Here is an 18,174-nt window from a genome sequence, read left to right on the forward strand (position 1 = left end):
AACAACAAGCACAAGTGGCCTGTTACATTTATGGCTCTCCGATAAAAGGACGTGCTTGTGCTGGTATCTACTGTCGTGAAATAAGATTGGAACAATCTCACTTGCTAGGTAGATACTGTACTGTATTCCAAGCAGTAAAGCTGACTCTTCAACAGAGCTTGTTCGACAAAGTTATAAACTTATGCTCCGATAGTCAGGCTGCAATCAAGGCTCTTAGCTTGGACAAATCACGGTCCAAGCTAGTGATCGCATGCCGAACCCAAATTGAAGAATAAAGCATCAACATTGTCAACTATTTGGGTGCCCGGACATTCCGGTATTATTGGAAATTAATGGGCTGATGAATTGGCCAGGAATTGCAGCGAATGACTTTGTTGGTCCACCCTACCAATTTCGGTATGTTGGATAAAAGAAATAATCCGCTTCTGGATTTCGTCCGAGCACCGTAATGAATGGAGAAATCTATAAACATGTCGCTAAGCAAAGGCGTTTTTAGAACAACCAAGTCGCATAATTTCGACTTGTTTTGTAACTCCACTGCGGTATGCTGACCAGCGTTTTAACCTATCACCGTAAACTCAATTATCACATGGCAATTATTCAGCGTGCTCAGTCAGGCTACAGAACCTCATATCATTTGATATGCATCTGTCCAGCAACAACGTAATTGTGATTTCGAGTTATCGGCTGTCCTTACATAGAAGAAAGTGTGTTTGGGTTAGTAACAACAAAAAATGGTTTCAGTGCATTAAAGAGCTTTAGGCTTTCTTGCAGGCGATTTGAACTACTTATGAGTTTGACTTACCTGGTTTCGTGCTATTATTTTTCCCACACTTCCAATTCTACTTCCTTCCTCCTTCTCCTTTCCTTTCGATCAGGGAAATTATGAGAGATCACAGCGAGGCACACTTCCCCGATCGCACACGGGCAACGCCAACGTCAAATGAGCCTATATATTCTGATTCCTGGTAGTAGCGCAAAAAGAAAGGTCAACGCCGCAGTAGTCTTATTATTTTGTCCATTACTGTCACTGTAAGTTTTTACACGCCGGAAGTCACCGCGCACGGGTTTCGAACAACTGTTTAAAGGCGTAAAGAGCTTGTGTTGCCGCGAACTCTCATGGATCAATATGACAGTTGCAGCTTTTGCCGCATTATAACCAAGCGTGGTAAACATTTGGTCACCCTACAACTTTGAATTTAAGCAATGATATATAGATATTTATACATCAATCAATTGCAACTACAGTAGAATTTTTTTTAAAATTTATTGGAAATTTTACATTGCTTAGCAGTAAAAGAAACTGGTTGAATAAGTAAAAATTCTTAATTTCTCGTTTATCTATGAATTGAATTTGAATATTTTCAATGAAATTCAAAAAACTTTCGTCCATAAATTAAATTGTCATCAAAAATAATTGGTTGCTTATTTCGATGGAATGTAACCACGATACATTGTACTAACATACTATCAATCAGCTTGCTTCAAAGGCACTAGCCAACGAACATACATATCAAGCATCGATTGCAAGCGACGGCATTTGAAGTACTCGAAGTAATGCATCATTTATCAGATTGTTAGTGTAAACAAAAAATCTAATATTGACACAGATTCTTACGAAAAAGGGCGGTTTTTTCTTAATTTTCTCTTACACAAAAACTTATCTCGGCATCTGGAACTAAACATAACCCTTAGATTTCAAATTGTATTTTAACTCAATTGTATTTTAACTTCACACTGAAAGGTTGAATTAGGGACAATTTTTCGAAGGAAATGAATCTCAGCAACATATAGCAAGGATTTTAATATTTTTTTAAATGTTCAGTTTTTGGAATACATAGAGAATTACACCATCTTAAATTATTCATCATTTTTTCAATTGATCCATTGTTCGAAACAGTTTCGTTGCGGCTATCGAAATTGATAACAATTAACCGTTACACCTGATAGTTGGAGAAACTTCTTCTCGGGTATTCCTGACGGCGTCTTTGGTGAGTATGCGGATCGAAAGACGTGTTCGTTTCTACGTGACAATGCCATTCAAAACACATGAAAAAAATCACACAAACCATGCTATGCACTCATCAAGGACGGATTAGTATTTGCCATCAGATGGAACACCTTGAGCAGAAGCTGGAGAGGATGCATATTTGTCAGTTGTTCACACATCTAAGGCAATCAAATCCAAAACAAAGTCTTCAACATCGTCATCTGATTTATTAACGGTTGCCAAAACTTATAACTGCAAACGCAGCATCCAGCGCCACCAAGTCAACAGTCAGCCTCATCAGCGAGGAAGCTTATACAAGTGACAGCGGGTTTACACTCGTGCTCCGTACGTACAAGAAGCATGGAAAAATATCTGATCACAAGTGCTTTAACGATGATCATATTGACGTGAACGACCATAAGAGAGAAGTGAATAGACGCAAGTAGCCTAGTAAAATAAATGTTCCCCTCGCGCAATATCCGAGATCCGCGGACACTGATTAATATTTGTCTTTACCTATTTTTCACATATTGCAAATATATGTATAAAATACGATAAGCTACCGCAATGAGCCGTGTCAAATAAACAAATTGCACTTAATGTATTTATCTATGCATTGCCAAATTGTTTAGTAAGATATCATTGAATTGAGACTAACTTTGGATTATTTTTTTTTAAATAAATTATATTCAAATCTTGGAAAACTAGGTCTTGTGAAACTAGAGAGCGCAAATATGCGAAAATTTATCTGACAATACTGAGGAAGGAGAATATTAAAAAGTATTTAAAATGATTCTAACCTACGAAAATGGAACATTTTTATTCCAACATAACATTTTTTAGGAATAGACTTTTTTCAAATATTAAATATTCAACCGGAATGAAATTTTGAGGTTATTCTCTAGAACAAATATAGCCAGTAAACTTAATGAACTGTGAAATATTTTTTGAGAGTGCCTGGGACAATTATTAAATACTTCAAAGCCTATAAAATTAAAACTGTAGTTAATTTCGTTTCATTTCTAGGCGTTGGAAATTCGGATTTCTCGTTTCGATCTCTTCAGTATGTGGCAGCGAATGCATTGAGGTTAAATCAAAACAATGCAACATTACTGGTGTTCACATTAAAACAACGAAAGAAGTTCCGTTAGTACATAAGTTCTGAATCTGCGTGCGTGCGACCATTTCGGCTAATACATCCTGAAGAACTGAAATCGACATGTTAGCTAAAGGGTTTTGCTCCTACACCAATTTTACGAGTGTTTGTAGCTTAGTTAGAATAGAATTCTGAAAAATCTAAACTTGCAACGGCAAAACAACATCTATAAGTTTGTAATTCACCCTTTTTCTAGTTCTCATTCTTGATACATTTCGCTGAACAGTCATTCTATCATAAAAATCATCTGTGCATATCAGGAAAGAACTAGGGTAGACGAGCCCATATCCATCTCATTAGTCAGGATGTCACACTATTTCGTTGATAACTCGACTTAGAATGACTGGATTGCGCATAAATAGGTATCATCATGTTTGCTTTGTTCCTAAGAAGCAGTACAATTCAATTTTTGTTTGGAAAATGTAAAATGCTTGCGTTTGAGCGAAGCGAAAAGTCGAATACAATGTACGCTTATAATTTCATCCTAGTATTTGAGCTAATGCGTTTAATAGAGATAGCAGATACTGCTCTAACTAAGCTACGATCGTTTGATTTGCATCTCCGTCAACATTTTTTTTTTGCTTTTCCAATTCCAACAGAGATTTCACGTTACTTCTGGCTTGTTATGAGTTGTTCGTGTGTCTAGTGAATCTTTTCCTTCGCAGAGCCAAGGAAGGCAAGGAAAATAGGAACGAAATGCAACGCCTGTTGCCCAGGCAAGATACTTGCTTACCTACCAATTAACAATTCATTCACATTTGGCTCGCAAGCTTATACAGAGCTGCAGATGCGTACCGCTGGTCAGATGAAAAGTGTGCGAACAATATTGTCCAATTATCCCCTAGACTGGAGGACACAGTCAATTGAAGCTGCAAGCTTTTAAGATTAGCGAGAACGCCCTTCGGTGTTTTTCGTTTGTTATATGGAAAGGGTATTCTATGTAGAACTTGTGTCAACTTTTAATGTTATTTTCCGAAGTTTCCGAATGTTATTTTCCGAAGTAATGTGCCTATTATGGAACTGTTAGTGTGCCTCAAAATTTCATTAATTACTCGGTCTACTATCGAAAAATGTGCACCAACATCTTTATTTCGTTCTTAAGAACCAATATAACAACAAAAATAGCTAGAAAATGATGAACCTTGTATTTGAGCTCATCGTAAACTCGAATCGTGTGCCCCTATTATCCCCTACCATTAGAGCTAATGTGACGAAGATGGCAGACGCTGCGCCAACCAAGGGCTTCAAACAGAGGCGGATCTAGAAAAAAATTCGCAGGGGGTCCAAAATTTCGATTTTGAAATGTCCATTCTACAATACGTAATATTCAATAGCCTCATTTAATTAAAATCAGTTTTGGTGTCGAATCTGGTTTGGCATGATTTTGAGTTTAGAATGAATTTAAAATAGAAACTCAGTATTGGCTGTACCGATCTTAACCATTGCCATTTGCCCCAATCCAATTTAATCGAACGTCTAAAAAATGTTATTTTTTTCGCTATTTTGAATATGTTGAATAGTTTCATTGAATGTCACTGAATAGCAAACAAGAAATCTTCTTAGAACAAGATGGGTCATCAATTCTCTGACTTATAGAGAGCAGTTCATGTCGTATGAAAGAACGATAAGGTCATTCATGTCGTAAAAAAGTAATAGTAATAGTTGAAAGTAGTATTGTTTTTCTCAAAGAAAGTCCAAATCATTTTAATAGTACTCAACATAAAAAATAATATGCGTTGATGAAAGTTATGTATCCTGACGATTAAAATAAGTTAATCGAACATTTTACACTCATAGGAATCATAGTTGGAAAGATATAAAAAACTATAAGTTCGGGGTAATCCAAATATAGCAAGCTTTATCCTTTGCAGTATATGAAACAGAAATTTACTGTATGGGAGCCCGGTTCTAGTTGACGGTTGGGACAAATACTTCTTTTCTCCGTTTCTTTTAGACATATGGCGTTGTCTCTTGTTGTGCACCTCTAGTAGGGTGAAACACATTCTCCAATGTGTTTAAGTTGCATAATATTTTGTTTTGTTGAAATTCTTAATTTTAAACATTTTGTGTTATTTATGGCGAGTTTAAATGTATTTCACAAATGATTATATTTTGAATGATTATATTTATTTGCCTGGAACTTTCAGTATTCGTATAACACACACAAAAGTTGTTTTTTTTCAGTTTATGCTCAGGGGCGGCGAAACACTTTACGTCCGAGTGGGTAGAAAGCATAGGGTGAGGGGTCCATTAGTAAGGATTTTTTCCCTTTTCGCAATGCACGTGCTTACATTACATTCACATTAAATCACGTCCGTTTATGCAAATGCAATTATGGTACATCGATGTTTTCAAATGTGTGTAACGTGAGATACATGTGTTGCACATCTAATTTTTTTGAAATGGTTCAAAATTTTGAGTAGGTAATTAGCCACTCGGTTATTTTCGAGTGGGTAGTACTACCCATACTACCCACGCTTTCCGCCGGCCCTGTTTATGCTGTTGGAGTAAGTTGGCGGTGATGCACGCGGGTTATGTTGGCAATACTAGTCATAGTGCAAAAATAGTCATCAACTATTTTTATTTTTGTAATTCACTCCAAAGCAAGAGTTTTCTTGTGTATTTCGTCGCCTATTGTCAACATTTCAAAACATTTCCAAAGTGTTTCATGCATTATCATCCATTTAAGCAACGTATTGTACTTTGTACCATCTACCTACATCAAAGCGGTAAAAAATGGAATTTGAAAACAATGCAAACTCACCCGCTCAACACAAATATTGCAATCTTCGCAACTTTTCTGACATGTCGTCTATCCATACTTATCTTTCTCTCGCCGAAAGCAGACCTTATTTTCCTGTGGACACATAATAAAAAATAAATAAAATGAACAGCTCATGCCAAAAAGAAGAAAAATATCCACAGAACATGTTATAACCACAAATATTGAAAATACAAGAATAAATAACCAGTATTCAATTTAAGACAAAAAATCACATACGTTACTAATTAGCTCGTATCCATAGATTTCTCTGTTAGTATTGTTACTCAGACCAATATAGAATAATATTCGGCCTAATTACTCACTCGTCCAACTGGCGTTCGGTCAATCGGCAAAATGGCATTCGGCCACGTAATTCGGTGCACGGCCTGGAAGCGCATGTTTGAAAAATCGCAAAGTGAATTTTAGAAACGATTCGCAATATTAATGCTGTTTGCTAAAGCGTGTCCTCCTTTGTGGCAGTGAACCTGAGGTCTTAACCTCACTGCAGGGGGATCAGTCAGCATGTCGTTCATATCTATTTTATCACCAGAACTGTTTTCTTGCTGGTCACGGTCAAATGTTCATGTTTGTTTCCTGTACTTATGGGTAGCTATTGTGTATCCGTCCTCATCGGTGTCTGCTTCTTTGTTGATGGTACTGGTTGTTGACTTGAGGACACTGGGTACGATGATCGTTAATAGATTATCTTTGATTGCCAGATCCGTGATTTTGTTTGCTGTTTGCGATTTGCTGGTTAGAGATTTATCGGAAGTACATCTACAATCATAATAATACATCGAAGGATTGAAATCCTATGAGATATCCGAAGAATGGAAATGATGTGAGATATCAGAAAATGATACAATTTTGAAGGATAAATGGGCTGGAAAAGAATGCCAACACTGAAAGAAAATAGAAAAAAAAATTGCGTATTGTTTCGCGGATTTGAAGAATTTCTAAAGTTATTGTAACAGGTTTATAGCGCTAGGTTGGCCCTAAAACATATCTGTTTAAATAGATGCGGTAGAGATGGTAGTTGCTAAGAATTATAACGTTTTCTATAATGTCGTATTTCATGGTAACATCTGATAAATGTTTTAGTGTATTAATCGCAAATACAAAGAGAAAGTATTTAAAATACCGACCAATTGGTGCAGGTTAATTTACAAAGACCGCCTTACCTCACTTGCCACTGACTTCAAGTTGGCAGCTGATATTAGACCAATGTCCTTATAACATATGCACCAAGAATCATTGAAATGTACCTACAATAACTTCACTAACACATGAAGGCTCCTTTTGTTCAGAATTCCGAGAAAAACCGTATTGTTTCCCGAGTTGAAAGCTCTAGTGCTTTTTTGTGGCTGTTGCAGGCGGACTCTTCTTGGCTGCTCCGCACAACGTGTTCTACTGTGTAGTGCCTGATCGCAGAATTGACACGTAGGAATCTGCCCTGGGTGCGTGACCAGCGCTGTCTGATTAAACGTCCCATTTTCAGTTAATCTAACATGCATGGTTGCATATGAAGAAACACCTGTGAAAAAATCCGTATAAATATCAGTTGTGACGGGATCCACTTCTCAATATCTTGAAATGAACTATGCTAGGGATGCGCGAAGATAAATTTTGTACGCTTACCTCTATACTGCTCTTGTATAGCCTTTTGGCGAATTTCACTTTCCCGTGTTCATGAGGTTACTACAAATATCCGCATCTTCTAGTGCAATGACTTTTCCTGATAATGCCATAATATCAAACCTCCCTCCTTCTCCAAAAGAATTTGTTTCTACATTGATGTTTTTATGTCGACCTTCAAATACAGGGTGTATAGTCATTTTTCCTCGTGCCCGAGATCTCTTCTAGCTCACAATGTTGTAGCGTTACACCCAGAACAATCAAATGTGTACCCATTATGCTATCACATAATAACTGCCTGCTTCAATGTATGCTGCAATATCGAGCGCATGGAAGCAAAGCATGTCTGGCCGTTCCGCTTCCATTAACTTAAGCAAGGACTTCTCTTGAAGAATAAAAATGCATAACGTAAAACATTGCAAAATGTCATGCAATTATGTGGGTTTCGAAGGAGTTCTTATGAAAATTAAAGACATTTTTTACACGCGACGAACTGCAGATGTTTATTACCCATATGTGCTCTGAGTGTAAGGGTTATTAAAAACAACTCCCTTTAGCGATTCGAAGAACGAGTGTCAGGAAGTTTGTTAGTTTTATTGTCAGTGAATTGTACGTGATATGAGAAAATTGGTAACTGTTCTGAATTCTAAAAATAAACATGACTAATTAACAACTCGTACGATTTCTTGTAACATTCTCATTTAGTAATTTTTATACCTGCAGAATTTTTCACCGCCCCCTATCTTTGTGGTAGTCTTTAAGTGGAAACTCATTGCGTAACGAATTATTGTTATTATCGTGGTTAAGTGCTGTATAGGGGTAATTTTGTACTCTGAACAACGACGGTTAAGAAGAATGGAGAACGCAAAGGAAGTATAGAAGAGTGCAATGCTACCTATCTCGACTTAATTATATTTTGTATGTTTTGCGACTATCTTGAAGGCTTTGTATATATTTGCAATTCCATCAAGATCAAGCCAATTATGTTGAAAATCGTAACTTCGTAAATCGACTTAGGTGTAACTTTTTATGTTTCACAAGTAAGGGAATTGGGGGAAACAAACATGTTAAAAGTATGCTCAAGTATAATATAGAAAAGGCTTGTTTTGGTTAACATGTACAGTAAGGTGGTGCAAAAGTGCGCACCTAACGGGTTTCGTAACATAACTACTATAAATTCACCCAAAATGGGCCTAATTACAAATTAATACCTTCGTCGCACTCCTTCATAATGTATTACTAGACATCTTTTAGATTTGTTTGCAATTCGAAAAATAATTACTGTATACTCAAAAGAACACATTTTCCTCATTGTAAGGAAAAGAGTGCGCACTGATTAAAATATATATTTGTTTTTTTTTAATTTCATTTGTTTATTTGACACGGCGGTAGCTTAACGGAGCCGTGAATCTTTTATGTGTTTACAATATTACGCGCAACTTTTTATTGCGAGCGGAGACATTCGTACGCGTCTCGCCTACTGCGTCATGGGGACTATTTAATTCTCTCCTGTCCTCCACATCAAGGTCATCATCGTTAAAAGTACCTTGGTGCTCGCGACCAGATGTTTTTTCCTGCTTCTTGCGCTTACGGGTGACCAATGTAAATCCGTCGTCATTGTTATTATCTTCTTCACCGATGTTGCTTACAGTGGTTTTTGGGGTGCTGGATGCTGCTTTGGCAGTTGTCAATATGGACTGAACAGCTGCCACAAATTTGGCAACCGTTTGTGGTTCAGGTATTGGTATTGAAAACTCTTTTTTTGGGTTGGTTTGCCGTGGATGCGTTGGCAATCGGTAGAGATGCATTCTCCTTTGCATCTTCCGCGCAAGGTTGTCCGTGGTGCGCTGTCTGATTACAATACTTGCACGTAGCAGTTTGCCCCTCATGGGTGCATAACGTAGTTTGATTAATAGTAGCTTCGTGGGTTTTGAGTTTTATGGTCAAGTGGGAGGGGATAGGTCTTTCGATCTGCATCCTCACCACAAGAACACCGTTTGGTGTACCGGGAAGAAATTTCTCCACGTATCACGTGTAACGGATTCTACTTCTCCGTATTGTGACATGTATTTTGCGATTAGATCAGGAGGGGTACGTTGTGATAGGTCATGTAGCTTTACACCTACATAGTCTTTTTCTATATACACGGGAATCTTAATGCCAACTTTATCACTTTCAGCCATGTGCTTCAAGTTGTTCTGCAAAACGAAACGTTCGGCTTGGGCTAACGTGTTGAATGATATGAGTATTACATTGCGAAGATGATGATACTGTAGATACATAACCTCCTTGAGCTTAAGCTGCATCTTCACCTTCAGCAGGTATTCCACTTCACGAAAACTCAATCTTATTGAACAGAATTTAAAGTCAACTACCGCTGTGTTTGGTCATAGCAGAGATTTTTCGTCAACTTTACTCATGATGGCAAGAATAAATTGAAAAGGATGTGGGTCGGGATTTCATAGGTGTAATGTCCCGGCTTATGTCCAATCACTACACATTGGATGGGCATTTGCGGCGTATTGAGCTCACAGAGAGTAGTCGGTGCACTTGTAATGAAGGTTATCACGACATCGATCACGTTATCTGGGAGTGCGCTGGGTATTGTGGCGCCAGCTCGCAGTTAAAGGCTCGAGGTAGATCACCCGATGTTCCAGTTCGGGATATCCTGGCATGTTGCGATTTCCCTATATGTCTCTTATCTACCTTTTTATTAAATCGAAAAATATCCTAATCTAGCCCATATCCTTTATTTCTCGTTTTTAGAAGTTCCCTGTCCTTCCTTTTGGAGCACCAGAGTGCCACTATGTGACTGCCGTCACCTTTACCACGCCTGCAAAAATGAAGGCAAAGCGAGAGTAGGTCGATGGTCTGATCACTCTAGAAGGATTCTCCGCCGTCAACCCGATCCTAGGCATCTACCAGCCTGAAACTCTAACTCATGTCACTGTTCTTCTCTTTACCTGAAAGTTGCAAGTTTTGTTCTTCTTTCCCCGTAATTGATCTCGCCTACTCCCCCTGTTTCTGATACAACTCCTGCTGCTGTTGCAAAAACCAATTTGTATTATATTCCTAGTTTTAAGATAGCCTTGAACCTTTTCATTTTTTTTCGTTTCACATCTTGTATATCTAATTGTATTCCTAGTTCTAAGATAGCTGTGAAATTTCTCATAAAAGTTTGATCCCCTTCTTTTATATTAATCTAAGATAGCCGTAATTTTTTTTTGTGAAAAATAATTATTGTTCAATCTTGTATATCGAATCGTATTTTTAGTTTAAGATAGTAGTAAAAATGTTCCTCTCAATATTAATTTTTTTTTGTTCATTGTAACCTTTTAGTTTTAAGATATTAAAAATGTAAAAAAAAGAATTTGGCACCGCCAAGCTAACGCATTTGTGCCTATTAAATAAACGAACTGAACAAAAAAAAATAAAAGTTCCCTTTGTTCTCGAGACAATGCACACTAGATCGAGAGGTTGCTAGTTGTTGTTCACTTGGTTCGATTGTACGTCTGACTTGGGCAGAAGTAGAAAGATGACTGAAAATGTATATTTGTGCCACCCATACATTAAGAGGGAGGTAAAGGTTTTAGCGTGAAAAAAAACACTTTTTTTGCGATTTTTTTAGAACTTTGCCTGAAGCAAATTTATCAAAACTTTTGTACATTATAGTGTATCATTTCAAAAACGCGCTGTAATTTTTCTTTGCAAAAATATCGACAAACGACTCGGTGACGAAGCTTTTTGTAGTTCGTCTCTGGAAAAAACATGATTTGCGGTGTTACCTGCCATTTAAAAAATTCTTAACCGATTTCCTTCAAACTTTGCATACACATTCTATGTTAAAAATACCTAACCCATACGTTGAGTTTTTGAGATAATTTTTCATTTAAGGGGGTGTTTACTCATAAAAACGCGGATTTTTCATGAAAAATAGTAATTTTTATTTAAAATGCGTAAAAAAAACCCCTGCAATGCTTAGTATATTTGTGGAGGAATAACGAGATATGAGGCGGTAATTGGCCGCTCATGTTTTCGATTTTGCTAAGCGCCTTTGCGTCCTGTTTCGGATCACTATGTGAATGAGGCAAATTAGCAGGTATTTCAAGAAGGTGAATCACTAGACCTCTCCTCCTCCCCATTTTAATTAAAGGTTAGATTTAGCCGATAGTTCTGAATAAATATCTGCATAACAAATGAAGCATGTAATTTGAACTTATTTTTGCACGCTTTTTTAGCCAAATAGATATTGTCTTTATGTCATATGGTCATATGTTTATGGTTCCAAGCCAAGATGAGCGAAACAGGGTCACAATAGGCTCTACTACGATAATAGGCACATTACCTATATCCCCTGATGACAGTATATCATAAATTTTGTAGTGCATCAATGAGACTTGCACGTCATACAACGCCCTCGATTACGACAGAAGAAAACACTATAAATAGACCAGTATGCACAACCGCAAAAAAATCTACACTCAACCATCATCGGGACCAACTACTGTTTCGGTTTATGCAGTGCAGCAGCTTGGGCCTGCTCAGTAATAGTTCGTCTGGTGACGCGTGTTTTCCATATTTGCACCTTGTAATTTTTCCAGGCTGGGTTCAGACATAATAGAGGGTTGTATCCTATGTTTAACATATCGTAAAACATTGTACGAGCGCTGTCGGATGATTAGACCATGATATACCTTTCGTTCTATAATAATCGAGAATAGAGTAGCGCCTTTTTGAGGAGAGAAAACATCAGCACATGGTGAACACTTTCTTGACCATCTGCGATTATTTTGTATTAAATCAGTGAGCATAATAAGAAAAAGCGCCTTTTCGTTTCGCGTCAGCCATCGTATTCCAGGAATCTCGCTGAACAGGCAGACGGAAAAGTGTGTCACTCTTGTTTGTCGCCCATCAAAGCGGACTGAATACTGATGTGATTGTAACCATCACCGTCTGATATGGCCTGTTTCGATGATCACCTTCGCCACCAGTTGTTTTTTTTCCAGAGATAAATAACTGTACTCCTGATCGTTGCCAGGTCAATTCTGGACTGGTCAGCTTAATTTTTTCGCAATGCACACGCATATATGAATTGCATTTATTTTATTTTTTCGTATATTTTGTATCTTAGCATCTTTCGTCTCAAGTCGAAATAGAAGAAGTTAAACCCATGCGCGAATACTAGAACTGTGTATGTATTACCAAATATGCTAATTAGGGCTCCATCCTAGGGTAGCTGACCCAATAATTGTGCTAGCAGATATAGTTTTGCTAGTTAAGAAAAAAAGTTATTTCTGAACATTTAATTTTAACCCTCCGGCACTCGCGCGAATGTCTCTCCGAATGAGCAGTCGCTGGTACTGAAAGAAGATTTCACTAGAGTTTCGGAAGGTGTTGCACTAAATAGAACGGCGCGAGTGCCAGAGGGTTAATGGAAGTAACATTTAATTGTAATTTTAATTCAATCCTTTCAAGAGTTTCATATTTCTAGTATAACTTGGAATACTACATGAATTTATGCAGTAATAGCATCCAATGTCCGCGCGAATTTTTTCTAAGTGCATAACTAAGTGAAAAAACCATCATGTATATTTTTACATAGGGTAATGAGCCTTTTTGGCACAATTAGACAGACGGCCGCACTATTTTTCGAACAACTTTTAAATGAAGTTATAAGATAACCTTTTCCAAAATAAAGCATCAGTGTACTGTTTTTTAACCGTCTATATAATTATTATTTAGCAGAAATGTTTCTATTTTCAGTATAAATGAAGATTCTATTTTTCCCGATTTTTTTCGTGTGTGCTGGATGCAAAAAATGTGGTACCCTTTTTTCTGTATAACTGAATTACTAGGCCTCTCCTAGCGTTTAACGAGTGCTTTCATAATGAATTTACAATAAATGGATTCTCCAGAAAAAATAAAGATATGCATCAGTGCAATTTTAATATAGTTGTGGCGCAATGACGAAATATGAGGTGGTGAATGCCTGCTCGTAATTTTCTATTACGTTTACTTTGTGAATGAAGCGAATTGGCAGATATTGCAAGAGGGTGATTTTATTTTATTTAAATGATTCAGAGGATAGCTTTAAATAAATATGTACATCACGAATAAAGAATATAACTTGAGTTTACAGCTGTTTTAGCCAAATAGATATTGTCATTATCCCATTTTATTGGTCCTTATCAAAGAGGAGCGAATTAGAGTTACAAAAGGCTCTACTGTCAGAATAGGCACATTACCCTATGCATTGTAATAATAAGTTAAACTGTACTTTCCAATATCAAAAAGTGTTGGAATTGTGTCTCCGTTTTCTGGCACTAGCTTAGTCCTGTCACTAAGTTAGTGTCGGATTCTGATGAGATGAAGTAGAAACGCAAATTCCATAACTATCTTAGTTATAGGTTTAGTGCTATTCACGCGCAAACAATCCTTAATGAAGAAAAAATAGTTTTTACACAAATTGTTCTCTACTAAAGAGATATTAAGTATAGTGTATAGCTCGGATGCTTTTCATATTAAAACGTGTAGTACCACTATTAGGTTATAACAACCTGCCATGTTGCTATGGTTGTGCTCCCTGTTGCTTTAGTTGTACTCAATACCATATAACGTTCATCCCAAACTGGTACGGATAGATGTTTACTTTTTCGTTTCCAATATTGCTCTATTACTTTCTCATTCTGGCTCACTATTTGCACGTCTGATTTCTAATTCTAGCTCACTGTGTTTCTACATGACAATTGAGTTCTACAAGATGACGACACGAATGAACTCATGATGAATGAAGTTCATGTTTGACAATTCTCGGTGGTTTGTTTACCTTGTCTGTTGCATGAGTGCGAGTGCAACGGGTGCTCATCTGTTACATTCGAACTCACGTAACTTCCATGTAAACAAACCACCGAGAATTGTCAAACGAAGTTCATCCGGCTCATTTTGTTGGGTTATGTCGGTTCGCGTAAAACCTAATTGTGTTTCTCTCCATCCCAGCCAACTGACATCCCTATCTTAACATACAATATATTTCTAGTTTTCCGATCTGTATATTTCACATCCTTGCTCTCACTTGAGTACTTTGGCTCTAAATTTTCATAACGTTCCTTACTCAGTAATCTCTAGCTAATTGAAAGTCGTCAACTGCCCATGATCGCATATCAGTCCCATAAACATAGGAAATCCCATAGAAAACGGGACAACTTTGCGATCAAAGGTAGTTAAAAAGTAAAAAAAAATGTGACTACAAATTAGTTGAAATAAAAAAGGAAAAAATTAATATACAGAGTTTGACAATATTCAACATATTTTTTCCACCCAATTGATTGGGGTCGTTTTGACGAGTTTGACAACGTCTAAATGATAGAAAATTACGACAATTAAATTCAATGAACAAATTAAAGTAAGTGTCCATAATTTGGAAAACAACTAGACACAGCAGGTATTTGAATAAAATTACTTTATAAATTTAATCTCAGTCCGAAATATTGTAGTTTAATTCAATAACAAGAAAAGTTTGTCTGGGGTACAATGTACCCCACAAAACCGTTTACGTTAGTGTTTTGTCATATGTACATAATTCCGAAAATTTATTATATCCTTTTTAAAAGCAAAATATCGATACATACACACATACACAACAGCTGTGTAGTCAGCAAATTTAGAAACTGATATCTCAGTAAAGTGAAATTAGTTTGCTGATTCTCAGCACTCAAACGTCAAATGTTTGCCTCAGCTGTTGAGATTTCCGCAAAAGATGCAAAAAAGCTGAGATTCGGCAGAAAAAATTAAGTGTGTAGTAAGCGAGAAACCTGTGTAAAATTATATAAGTTTCAACATTGCAGAACAATAGAATATGTTATTTGATATAATAAAGCTACTATAGCAAAGTAATTAGAAAATGCGCTTGAATCGTTATCGTTATTTTTGATTTTACGGATGAAAGGTAAAATACATTCGTGAATACGATTCGTCATTTTCTGAAGCCCAGACTCTAAAACATTCTTACTTTACACGTACAATGCACTGGCTCTACCTGTTCCTTCGCAACCTTCCTGTTTTATCTTCTTTACTGCATATTGCTGTATTTTTACTGTTTGTATTGGCGTTTGGGGTTCAAAAAAGCATCGGAATACACTTTTTGGTTTTTGAATAATTTACTACTTGTTCACTCGCCCGGGAAGGTTATTAAGATTTTGTCAAAGTTTTAGATTTAGATGCCTACTGGGTAATAAGCCAACTTCAAAAAATATTTTCATTTGTGAAAAATGGTTTGCTTTCATTGAACAGTGTATTCAGAGGAATCTAAGCAGGTAACTGGCATCCCTATCTCTACATACAGAGTTTGACAATAGGCAACATCGTTTTTCCACCGATCGATGGGGGTCAGTTTGACAACGTCAAAATCGCTTAAAGCGTCATCAACAAACAATAGTAGCAGTAAACAAAAGAAAACAATGAACACTTTAACTGATTTGATGTAAACTAAAGTGCTCCTCGTTCGTATTAAAAATTAATTTCGTTCATTTTGTTACAAGCAAAGTTCTTATGTTGGCTACGAAAATATGACGTCACGTCACCCTCTTGAATCTAAGTGCTGATAAAGTCCCACCTTAAAGCGGAAAAAAACAATTCCAGTTTCCATCAGTTCTCGCGCACAAATGATATCTTATGACCAAAGTGATATATAGAAGAGTAGATAAAATTTGTATAAAATTGGTGCTCTTTTCAAAGATGCTGGATAATGTACTAAAAAGGAACAATTTTTTCTGTCAAAAACATTCGTTCTTCTTTTATTGAAAATACCAACGTATTTTGATTATAATTAAAGTAAGTAATGAAAGTATTTAAAAATTCTTCTGTTGTACTTAATAAGGTACTTAATGTAATTAATGTCGATGTGTACGTACTTAAAGTATTTAAAGTACATCTTGACGGTAATTCAGTAATTAAAGTACAATGAATTTGATGCGTACTTTTTTAAATCTTTGAGGTACTTAATGTACTTTATGGTACTTAAAGTAACTAATTATATAAGACTTTTGGCACTTCGTGGTATTGACGATTTAGTGCTTGCCCCTCACTCGATTAGACATTTGGTCATTCGAGAATCTTGATTGACCGTTTTAAAAATTAATATAAAAATGATGAATAAAAATATAGTTCTGTGAGATTTAGGTTCAAATTTGTTCACTTTGTGAAAAAATTGGAGGACGAACCATATACCTACCAGGCTTTTCTTGTACTCCAATTACACTACGGCTTCGAAAGGAACAAATTTCTCATAACCTAGGCGAAAGGTATCAAAGCCTACAGCCATAATCCTCTTTGTGGAAAATTTCCGGAATCGCTATACGCTGCATAGAAATTGCAATAGTCAATGAGAAATAAAAGTTTTGTCTTTTGTACGAAATGTCAAAGAAGATATAGAAATTACTACCTTTACCCGAAAGAGGTGTTGACGTTACTGTCTCCAGATTCTGTACAGAGTTTTCGGCTTTATTGATATTCAGTCTTCGCTCTTATCCTATATTGTGCGAGAAATCTTCAATAGACAGACTTAAATTACTAGAGAACTTACTGTATGTATGGTTCAGCGCGATACTTTCTTATTCGTTTACTGTTGTGATCCGTGTTCTGCGAGTAACGCTTCGGAATTAAGGAGGAAATTATGAAACTTGGTTTTGATGGCCTTTCCTAAGACTACGTGAATTGTGAATAGATGAATGAAGATGATGAATAGAATCTGTCTCAAAAGTCAATAAACATATACCTAAAACTAGTTTTTTCTTTCAATCATCTTTCTTTTAATATTTAAAAGGACTAGAAGGGTTTTCAATCTAAATCTCGTTTGTTGTAATGACTCGAATTGTCTGATTAAATTCATTCAAATATAAAGTTTTGAATTTAATCTAACTGTATTTTACCAGGCAGGATGTGATCAGGAAGGAGGGTAATTCTAGATTGCAATAGCCATCCTCTAGAATGAAAATAGATGTTATAAAGATGACACGAATGCGTGGTAGAAAAAATAAAATCTGTTTACTATTTTATTTAATATCTATCTTTAAAAGATAAGACTTTCGAATAAGTCTGGTCAACATTTCTCTATACCTACTTCCATGTTCATTAAATATCATTGGAGCTCAAGAACCGATGGAATCTGATGGAATATATTTTTTCCCGTTTAAAATGTAACTTTGTAATTAATTAAGTTGATCTAACTACACTTACACTAAACCCAGCAATTTTTTGTGAGTCCTTGCAAATCGACTGATCCAAAAACTGATAAAATGGTAATAACTTTCTCGGATGATTTTGCATCAATTTATATTTGTCCACAAAGTTGTAGACAATGAAATTTTATATCAGGTTCCCAATTTTAGTATTATTTAGATGTCTGTACTGTAATGTTTCGATTATATCACGCTTATATATCCATATATGTATGCATGTATCTGTGCATATACATATGTATATGTACGTATCGTAGTATGCATATGTAAATCAGTATATATATATATATATATATATATATATATATATATATATATATATATATATATATATATATATATATATATATATATATATATATATATATATATATATATATATATATATATATAT

The 18,174-nt window shown here is 36.0% G+C and overlaps 1 protein-coding gene across 3 annotated transcripts in view; it reads left to right on the top strand.

Annotated features, from left to right (window-relative positions):
- The window catches only part of LOC131693640 (uncharacterized), a 43,401-nt gene that overhangs the window by 4,393 nt on the left and 20,834 nt on the right, over window positions 1–18,174 (top strand). The window lies entirely within an intron of this gene.

The sequence above is a fragment of the Topomyia yanbarensis genome, chromosome 3 (assembly GCF_030247195.1).
Source record: "Topomyia yanbarensis strain Yona2022 chromosome 3, ASM3024719v1, whole genome shotgun sequence".
NCBI classification, from domain to species: domain Eukaryota; kingdom Metazoa; phylum Arthropoda; class Insecta; order Diptera; family Culicidae; genus Topomyia; species Topomyia yanbarensis.